Source organism: Limulus polyphemus, unplaced genomic scaffold (assembly GCF_000517525.1).
Source record: "Limulus polyphemus unplaced genomic scaffold, Limulus_polyphemus-2.1.2 Scaffold401, whole genome shotgun sequence".
NCBI lineage: Eukaryota > Metazoa > Arthropoda > Merostomata > Xiphosura > Limulidae > Limulus > Limulus polyphemus.
Window position 1 is genome coordinate 535,699 of NW_013666011.1, and position 11,063 is coordinate 546,761.

Genomic DNA, 11,063 nt, shown 5'->3' on the forward strand with positions numbered 1-11,063 from the left:
ATTAACGACCAATAGGGGTTGCTCAGCCCTGGGAATATTAAATGCCAATCCAACAACAGACTTGGTGAGGTCCTGCGCATTTGATTCATCCATGGGCCCTTATGGATTGAAAGTTAGGCCAATTCCAGGAGATGTTGGTTTGGCTATAAAGTCTAAATCTCTCCAGGTTTCATAGGGTATTCACTGGGTATAGCTATACTGCCCATTGTCACCATTGCATGGCAATAGCTAACATATCTTACTCTGCAACTGAGTTGAATTCATTTTGACTTCTTATATTAACACTATCTAGTATATTATAGTAACAATGTCTGTCTATAGAATCTTGGTATGCCTATATAAACATCATCCACTTTTGTAAAACACACTAAATATGCATAATAATATCATCTGCCAAGTAACAACATCTGCCTATAATAACACAATCCACCTTTAGGACCTTAGTAACACTATGTGCCTATAGATCCTTTGTAAAACTATCCGCCTATAAAACCTTAGTAACACCTCCTGCCTATAGAACCTTGGTAATATCATTCGTCTATAGAACCTTAGTAACTGTATCCGCCTGTAGAAGCTTGGTAACAGCATTTGTTTTTAGCAATATGCCCTCTGGTTCCACTTCATGGAACTATGACTCCTAGTAACATGCTCTGTGTTGAGTAACACTCGAACTATGATCTCATGTGACACCTCCTAGCAACTTCTGTCGTTGAAGTATCATGACGGCATGACAATTTCCGGCCCTCTGATGCCACTTCGTGAAACTACCACGTAATCGTCCCTGGTAGTGGTACTATGATGTTATGTGTTTGCTATCCCTTGTTTCAGTATAAAATATTTAATTTTTGCTACTTATTCATGTGTATACTTGATTTTCATATAAAAAGGTTGGTCAAGTGAGTTATTGGACCCATTAGGAAAGCAATTAAGTCCATACTACAGATATTAGTTTCTACATACAATAGCTAACTCAGTCTAGCCATTGTATAAGACCAACCCTTTAACTTCTCACCATAAAAATTCACTAACATTCACATTGTCTTTCGCCCAGGGATTTCAGATACGAGTTTAGTACTAGTCACGTGCAACTACAAAGTAGCACCACGTGGTTATTACTTTCTGCCTCAACCCTGCATTTTGATACATCTTAACTACACATTGTCATAAAAGAATGTTTAAATGGTAAAGCTGTACGCTTATAAAAATATTTCAATATGCATGATTGAAAATAATCCTTTATAACCAAATAGAACATTGAGTACATCAAGATCACATTTCATATTATATCTAAGCTACTGTATGTGAAATTAATTTTTAATTGATAATTTCACCCACTCTTGAAGATTTTGTTTTGATCCAGTTGATCCATCTTACAAGAAATATTAGATCAAACTGTTTTTTTCGAGTGTAGTGCGAGGCCCTTCCATATCTGTCAAATATTTTAATGTCGAAATCGAAACATTATCTCACTAGCATTAATGAAAATAACAAGTGAATTATATCTTCAAATAATAATTTTCAGGTCAATAGTCACAGTTAATCTTGTATCATTGTTGTTTAATAGCCGTGTTCTCTGGGTAATTGATACAGTTGTGTTCTACAATATTTATGAATGACTTTATACAACGTTTATAATTGTGTGTAAAACCACACACACATATATACGTGTATATTGCTTTATATGTGTATTTCTATTACACTATCATATATATTAGTAGCTTGAAATAGACTGCCCCTGGCTTACAGTAAGTTATTTCAGCAACTATCTCGTGCCACCTCCAACGGTATGTCTCCATAGTTGTACTACCATAACACTCAACACATTTTTTTAGTATCATGACATAAATAATTGAAATTTTTGAGCTAAAATCCTTGTTAGCCAAGGTTAATGATATCTGTGCTGTTACTACAGTTTGTATCAATTCACAGTCAGATGAAACACAACTCGTCTCACTACACCTGGAGAAGTTACATACATGAATAAGTGTACAGGGAAGGATTTAGTAAGGACCGTATGGTGTATTACATAGTCTTTTTTCACTTAGCTAGATCAGGTGACTGACTGACATCACAGAAAGTTACTTGATAGCCCAAAAACAAAAGTCACAATCCTGTTTCAGCAGACTTTTGAACTTCTAGTACTCATATTCAGTTGTAAAAAAATGTTTTTTTTCTAGACATTACAATTCCTAGCACAAGCCATCCTAAACTGTATGATAATTGAGCAGCTATTATCTAGTATGCTGAGAATACCTCTTGAAGTGAATCACTCTGCTCAATACTTTGGAAGGTTATGGTTGCAAGGCCCTTTCAGTCCAGCTGATTTTATTATCAACAAGCCTCTCTTTCTTAATTGTTGAAAATCAGTTGGTAATAATGAATATATATTTTGTTGGACAATACAGCCCAATAGCCCAGGAAACAAGAAACATTATGTTAATACAATCAGTGTGCTTTGAACTAAATGACCAATTTAGCTGCTGCTAATGATTATTAATACCAGCTCTATTGATTAGAAAGCTGGCTTAGTGGCTAGGCTACATGTTGGAGCTATCTCTTACCTATAGCTCAGGCACTTTCTCATTTGGCTCATTATACACGGCCAGATAAGTACTGAGCTGATGTTAGATATGACAGCATTTTTGCATTCCATTGATTTGTGAGTCTCAACTTTTGGCTCTTGGTCATATTAATACACAATAACTCATATATAAATGGACAGATCTGTTATAGTATGAAACAAGGACGTGTTCAGCAACAGCAATACCCACTGTTCATGCTCTCTTTCCTTAACTGTCTTGTATAACACTTCTACTGTCCTATGGTGCACTTCCTAAACGTTGGTGAGTAAGTTAAACACAATCATATATACTTCTTCAAGACACCCAATTTCACATAAACTTGCCGTGTTCTATAGTTTGTTACACGGGCTTATCACTGTACACTTGTAATATGAAGATTATGAAACTGAATTAAAAACAATGAAACGAATTGCTGTCAATAACGATTATACAAAGTTAATCGACACATTGGTGTTTAAAAAGTTAAAACTATTAACTTCAAATCAACATACCCACATATTGTACCAAATGAAAAAGAAATGGTTTAAGGTAAGCTACATTAGAAAACCTTCTCACAATATATATATATATATAACACATTGAACAAAGAAATCTATAGACCAACCTTCTAGTCTATAAACAATCTATGTAAAATGTTGTACAATAACAAAGACAGAATCGAAAAGTAAAGCTAGAGTGATGTTTACCAATTAACGTGTCAAGACTGCAATAGTGTATACATCGGTCAAACAGGAACAAGAAGTAAAAAACATTCTAGAAGCTGGAAATTAGGGAAAATGAATTATACATTTGTATCCCATCTTATTGAAACTAAACACCAATTTGATCCGGAAAGAAAATCTGCAAAATTTTACATATCTGTGAAAAAAGTAAAAATCTAAATAACCTTGAGATTTTATAAATAAATCGAAGTTTCAATGCAAATCTAGAAAAAGCTCTAAACGACCAAACCAACTTAAGCTCCTCCTCACCTCCTGTATCTAAAGGTGATTTCAAGGTTATTTTCAGTTATTTGGTTAAACTTATATAAACCTGTTTCCAAGCCATTTTAGTCCGTATCTGATGATGGCTTTACTGGCGAAACCATGGTCGTTAATAAATAAAGTATTTGTGAAATCTACAATTCTCTTTGTTGTTTTTTCCCTCAGTTTTGTAATGATAGAGTTTCACCAAGTACCGACGGTTTCAAGTATAAATTATAGAACATAAATATTATTTCAAATTCACTATGTTATTCCTTTATTTCACAAAAATATAGAATTAAATAAAATATACAAGCACAGTCCTTTTTCTAGTGCTTATAAAACCAAAACATTAGACAAAACCCTCGGCTGTTCCAATGGACTGCTGACAAGAAGTCACGATCGCATTCATTGGATGATACATTTGATCGAGTATCTGACATCATTGGATAATACTATTGATCGAGTTACTAAACGTGATATATGTATAGGTCTAACCCTTTCGGAGAAATATCTTGTTTCAGTTGTTGATTAATAAATATAGTCAGTGTGTATTGCGAATCAAGAGTATAAACAACGATTTAATCACAGATTTAATTTTCACAACTAAAACACACAAATACAACACATTAGCTATTTTTGTTCATATTATTTTGTGATAACTTCTGTAACTTTCAGACAGTTAAAATGTTGTCAATCATATTTATAGTTAATTTGTACTACGTGAGGTATTTTTTAGTAATTAGTTGTGTCCAGTTCAAATCAGAATTTTATTTTAAAGAGAGAAACAACGTGAAGCAAACAACCCAAACTTTACATACAACTCAAGCTCCACGAGACTGGAATTGTGGAATTTATTGTAACAGAAGAAGCTCTTGCCAAGGTTTCAACTACAACCCAGACACCCAGGAATGTCAACTTTTGATGTGGCCTGACAACAAGACGATGGTAGCAGAAGGACACTCGGTCTGGTTCAAACGGGTAATTATATTATATGAAAGGAGTTTGGAATTTTTCTATGTAAAATTTCCTTCAAGTTTTGAATGAACAACGATAATAGAAATGTATAAGACGGCACGAGAATGTAATGCAATACAAATTAAGTTGAAGTTATTCAATGATCCAGAATAATACAAATATATTGATTATTGAAACAAAATATGATTCTTATTGTCACACGTATGACGCCCCCAACAATTAATAAGTAGCAGTAAGATTTAGATATAAAATATGGTAGATAAATAAGTTTTTAAGGCTTAAGTTTTGATGAGATGATAAAACAAATAACAGGTTTACTTATAATAAATACCGACTTAATTACAAATAACTTGGAGAAGTGAAATTTGTGAGAACAGTTTTAAAGGTGATGAGACTATGAAGTGTACTTGATAAATGCTCAATCTTGGTTGGATTTTAATGTTATTCGAAAGTAACAAGTATATTTATTTTAATTTAATTTAAATATCATTAAGATACTATTCTGTGTTTATCTCTTACCTAATAATTGATGATTAGTTATTTTTAATAATAAAATTCTATCCGGTACTTTATGTAATATATTTTGCCCTTTTTATGACGTGCTAACAGCTCGAGAAGAGGTACTGTGAACTAATGGTAACTGAAGCTGTAAGTCAGAATTTAGCATGGAAAAAGATAACAAACAAATATATTAAAAATTAACTAAGTAAATAAACAAGAGAATTAAGACGATAAAAAAGGCAGTTTAATAAAGCAAAATTTGTTTTTATTGTTTATTTTTTGTTAATGTACTATATGTAGAAACCCGATATTTAGCGTTATAAGCCCTTAGATTTACCGCTGAGATACTTGGAAACTTAAATCCAAATGAAGTAATAGAAATGTAACAGATATATTGGTATGGTGAAATAACAATTTTATAGAGCAAGAAAATGAATTACTGACTATTTGAGATGAAAAGCTAAAGCATTAGAAGTCCGTAAACTTATCGCTGACTCACTTGGAGACTCAAAACGAGTCAGTTATGTTTCTACTAAGCAGATTAACTTTTGAAGTAATGTTATGTATTAGAATTTCAAATAGTCCAAAGCCGAGTTAACTTTAGTAGTTAACTTGTTCTTTAGATTTAGTATTTAAATAAATGCCGATATATTAGTCAATTTACGATATATGGCAACAAGATTGATACACGCCATCTTCGTTTTTAACACAAATACGTTTTAATATACACACAACAGTATAATTACAATAATAATTATTACAAATAGTTACTGCAAACAATGATTTATAAACAAAATTTTCACAAACTTACAAATAATATAAAGTTTTCTTTCTAGTCTGGAACTTCCCTGATATCTTATCGAGGATTTATGATGAGCGAGTTCATGTAAGTACGATTCGCCGGGAAGCTAGCTAGCTTTGACTCCTTGACCAGACACGCGGTTTTCCACCGTTGAAATTGGTAATGTTTTCGTAAAAAATACTAATGAGAATCCACTGAAGTTAAACGATTTGTAATAATCGGAAAACTTAAGATATTCGACCAGGAATATTTATAAATTTCGAACGATAAGTGTTCTAAAAATCACAATTATAGCTTTCGGAGTTTATAGTATGCTGATTATAGCGAACTAATAATAGACACTCTCTGGCGCTTGGCGTTAGTTATATTTATACCGTGGGAATGTTTGCTAGAAACCTCAATCTTACGTTACAATACTGGTTAAAGCGTTTACATACTCACATATATTGCTGATTCTGACTCTCGAGAATCTTCTACAACTTTGGAGAATAGGCGGGAGTTGCGCAATAGATATCTAACACTACAAGCTATGCATGGTTTTAAATATAAACTTAATCTAAACACAGTATTAAAATATTAAATATTAAGATAAAATAAATTAAAACACATTCGTTACAGTAAGAATAACATATTATTATTATTATTATTTTAGTTATGTATTTCTTTGATTCTGCATATTAAGATAAATATAATATATAGGGTATGGAAAATTTTAAGATAATGTTGAAAGAAGAAATAAGTACAATGCCGGAAATACCAGTTATGGTTTCTTTAATCGAACAAAATAATACAGAGGGTGGATACATTATACTAAAACGTTTGAGAGCTTCACAATGTCGTTACAGTTCATGTAACCACGTCTGGTCATGTTTTATTTGATGAATGCATCTTGATAATTGCCTTGTAGTATAGTTACCATTGCAAAACGTCCCGTCTTAACGATGTCCTCAAGAAAGCACAAATGTCCTTGCAGGATTACCATAAGTCATCTAGTGTAGTGTACAAAGAAGACGATTTCCACCACTCATTTAATCAGACTGATCGCACATAAATCCATTGGCAACTTGGCCAGTATGTAAACACTTTAACTATCCGTTTCTCTCTCCAGCTGCTTAAGGAATGCGACGGTCGAAATGATAAAACCTGGAAACAACTTACGTACATGACATGTGTCACTTTTCCAGATGGAGATACTTCTCTATTATGCTGCGTATTGTTGGCTGGGATATGTGGACGGCTTTTGCCCTGACCTTTGTATTTGTGGATTCTCATCTGTTTGAAGACGTCACACTTTGCTTATCACAGGTGGAGAGCATGACTTGTTGCAGGTCTGTTCTGGATAATCCTGGTGCTCAAAGTTGTTCATATTGATTTGTTTTACAACGCCATTAAGTACAAAGGCTGTTACATACCATTTCCAAAAGCGGTCAGTTTTTCGTAGCATCACACTATCTACGCAACGCCATATCATATCAGTATGTAGTTTAATACATACCATTCTACGGCAGTTTTATAACAGTTCTGGTCGTCATGTAACTTGGTGGCTTTCATGTTCAGAATCAGTTAAATATAACGTATTATCTGTACTTTATAGAAATGGTAAGACTAACGATTTATTAAACATACTAATCACGTATAAAGAAGTTCAAAACGTTGTTAAATGCTACGAAGATGTTAAACCTGAAGTTAATAACTGGGTATAATTGAACACAACGTCAACTGAAGAGCACGTGAAATGTTTATCGGTGGGACAGCGGCAAGTCTCCGGATTTACAATACTAAAATCAGGCGTTCGATTGCCCTTGGTAGACACAGCAGATAGCCCGATGTGACTTTGTTATTAGAAAACACACATTTGAATAATTCAGATGAATTATGGGAGTTTTTTCGTACACTCAATCATGAACTTCGATGAAATATTTGATGTTTCTCATGAAATAACGTGGACTGATGTAAATAAAGATGGTATACATAGCAAAACATTTAAAGTGATATTTGATATATTCAGCAAAACAAATTATGTGTGAGAACTTAGGATTGTTTCACAGACCTGTATAGCTGTACAATGGGCACCAGAAAAGTTTGTGTGAGTAGCTAAATACTGTCTCTGTACTATAATTAAGTATTCCGCTAATTACCACCTCGGGAAATCGATCCCCGGATTTATTTGCGGTGGGCACAGTACAAAAAGCCCATTGTGTATTTGTACTTGAAACAAACCAAGAAACACGTGAATAATAATTATATATATATTGTGTTGGAGCAAATGTCTTGGGTGAAACTTTGCTACTGTATTTTTAACCAACAGATTACGTGCGCAGACGCCCATGTGAAAACGGTGGATCATATCGAGATGGATCAGAATACATTCATCAGTACAAATGTGCTATAAGTTGTTGGAAAGCGTGGCTAATTTCAGTACAAATGTGATATAAGTTGTTGGAAAGCGTGGCTAATTTTGCTTTGTACTTTTTTTTACCTTATTTAGTACAGTATTGTATTGTGGAGCAGAAATCAATCAAATGAATATGAAGATTTTGTTGTAATAGAGGTTTTAAGTTTTTCCTCTTTGCCTGGAAATGTGCTGCAAATATTGAATTTCTGAGAGAGTTTAGTAGATGGTGTTTAGCAAGATTACTAAAAATCTGGTAGAATCTGGTCAAATTGTGAAGTGAATTTTGAGTCTTATATATTTGTTGTGTATGAATAGCAAAAAAAAAGAGGAAAATCCTTAAGTAAGCTTAATCTTCAACAAATAATTTACGTAACTAATTCACGGAAATGGCGACCAAAGTGTGATAAGTAGTATAAAACATTAGATAGGTATTTAGGTTTTGAAATTAGATCCTGAACTAGAAAAATGTTTGAATTTCATCGTGCAAAGCTTAAAATCTTGCTTTAGCAAAACTTTTGTTCAAGACCATATGCTGCTACTGAAATTGATTATTATAGGGGTGTTACCCATAGTCCATTAAAAGTCATGCAAATGGTTCTTTGCCCACAATTTTGGGAGTGTAGAAAATGTTTTATCCTAAGTTTAGTTATAAAAGATAATTTATCTATGAATTTAAGCTGTTTGCTTTTTGTTTTAACGCAAACTACAACGGACTCTCTCTCTATATATATATGCTATACGATGGAGTAGAATCCCGGATTTTAGCGTTGTAACTGTGCAAAGTTATCGTTCACCAACTGGGGGGAACCAATTTAATTGTTTTATGTTCATTGTTTATCACAAATAAAATATTGATTTAATTAGGTATGTTTATGTTGAATTTTAAAATAATTTGAAATAAATTAACCAGCAATTGGAAATTATTAATATACAATCTATATGCTGACATACAACCTAATAGCTTATCGTCCACAATAACTTACCTGAAGAAACTGACAAATACTTCGCACTTAAATAGTGAGATAAGGGACGTTTTAAATAATGATACACAAAACATTTGCTTATCAAAATAATTTGTACAGAGTAAGAACTAGATCTTATATATAGAATAAAGTAAAATTAATAATTTACTGTTGACGTTTAATGGGTTGGGCGTACTGTGGAATTCAAAGGATAATTTAAAATAAGTGTTTTATAGTCGCAGAAAAAAAGAGAGCAAGTTCCCCGGCATTTTCTTGTGTAGAGCGTCCAGCTTATAGTTTACAGGCATTTTCTTCTATAGAGCGCTCAACTTATAGTTTTTCAGTCATTTTCTCATGTAGAGCATCCCAGCTATAGTTTCCCCGGCATTTTCTTGTGTAGAGCGCCCAGCTTATAGTTTCCCCGGTATTTTTTTGTGTAAAGCGCCCAGCTTATAGTTTCCTCGCATTTTCTCATGTAGAACGCCCAGCTAATAGTTTCCCCGGCATTTTCTCGTGTAGAGCGCCCAGCTAATAGTTTCCCCGGCATTTTCTTGTGTAGAGCGCCCAGCTTATAGTTTTCCAGTCATTTTCTCATGTAGAGCATCCAGCTTATAGTTTTCCAGGCATTTCCTTGTGTAGAGCGCCCAGCTTATAGTTTACAGGCATTTCCTTGTGTAGAGCGCCCAGCTTATAGTTTACAGGCATTTTCTCGTGTAGAGCGCCCAGCTTTTAGTTTCTGCTGAAGTCATCCAATCTCAGTCATGTCATATACATCGCAAACAAATCAAAAACCTATTATTTTAAAATGAAATTCACAGAGTTTTTCTGTGCTGCTATCTAATATTAATCAAAACTTTCATGTTGACAACGGGCATGGTTCGCAACTTGTGTTGTGCGTTTCTTTATCCACATTTCTGTTACACATGAAGAAATGTAATTCGAAAAGTCTTCTAAATGAGAGCGTTTTTTTTTATGACAAAATAATGAAGCTTTGTTGTTAAACTTCTGGAAGAAAAGGATCATGAACGCCAATTATGCGTCTGTCTGTGTGTGTGTTGGGGGGGGAAGTTACCCCCAAGAAGACGAGAAAGGTCTGACAATAAGTTAGTTTTACACTTTTACTGTGTATGCTCTAAAGGCACAGAACAAAACAAAACGGCCCAGCATGGCCAGGTGGTTAGGACACTCGAATCGCAATCTGAGGGTCGCGGGTTCGAATCCCCGTCACACCAATCATGCTCGCCCTTTCAGCCGTGGGGGCGTTATAATGTGACGGTCAATCCCACTATTCGTTGGTAAAAGAATAGCCCAAGAGTTGGCGGTGGGTGGTGATGACTAGCTGCTTTCCCTCTAGTCTTACACTGTTAAATTAGGGACGGCTAGCGCAGATAGCCCTCGTGTAGCTTTGCGCGAAATTCAAAACAGACAAACAAACAAAACAAAACAGCGTATTACTATAACCTGCACTTTCTGTTTAGAAAAATCCAAGAGCTTCCTGACCTCCGTATGAATTTGCTCCCCTCCTCCCTAGATCAAAGAAATGACGCAGATTTCAAAAGGAAGGTAAAGTATCGCTATAACTTTTAATGAGTTCTTTCTAGTTAATTCTAAATGCTCCAAAAGTGTTTTTTTTTTAAATTAGCAACGTATAATTGCTACTGTGAAAAGATTCTGTCTGTCATTTATATTTCAATACATTAAAATTATATGTTAATTAATTTTTTTTTCGATTAGAATTAGTTTTTTTTTAGAGTAAAGCCCACAATGGGCTATTTACGCTCTGTCAACCTCGGGATTTATTTGCGGTGAGTACAGTACAAAAAACACATCGTGTATTTGCATTTGAAACAGACAAAGAAACAAGTGAATAATACTTATATA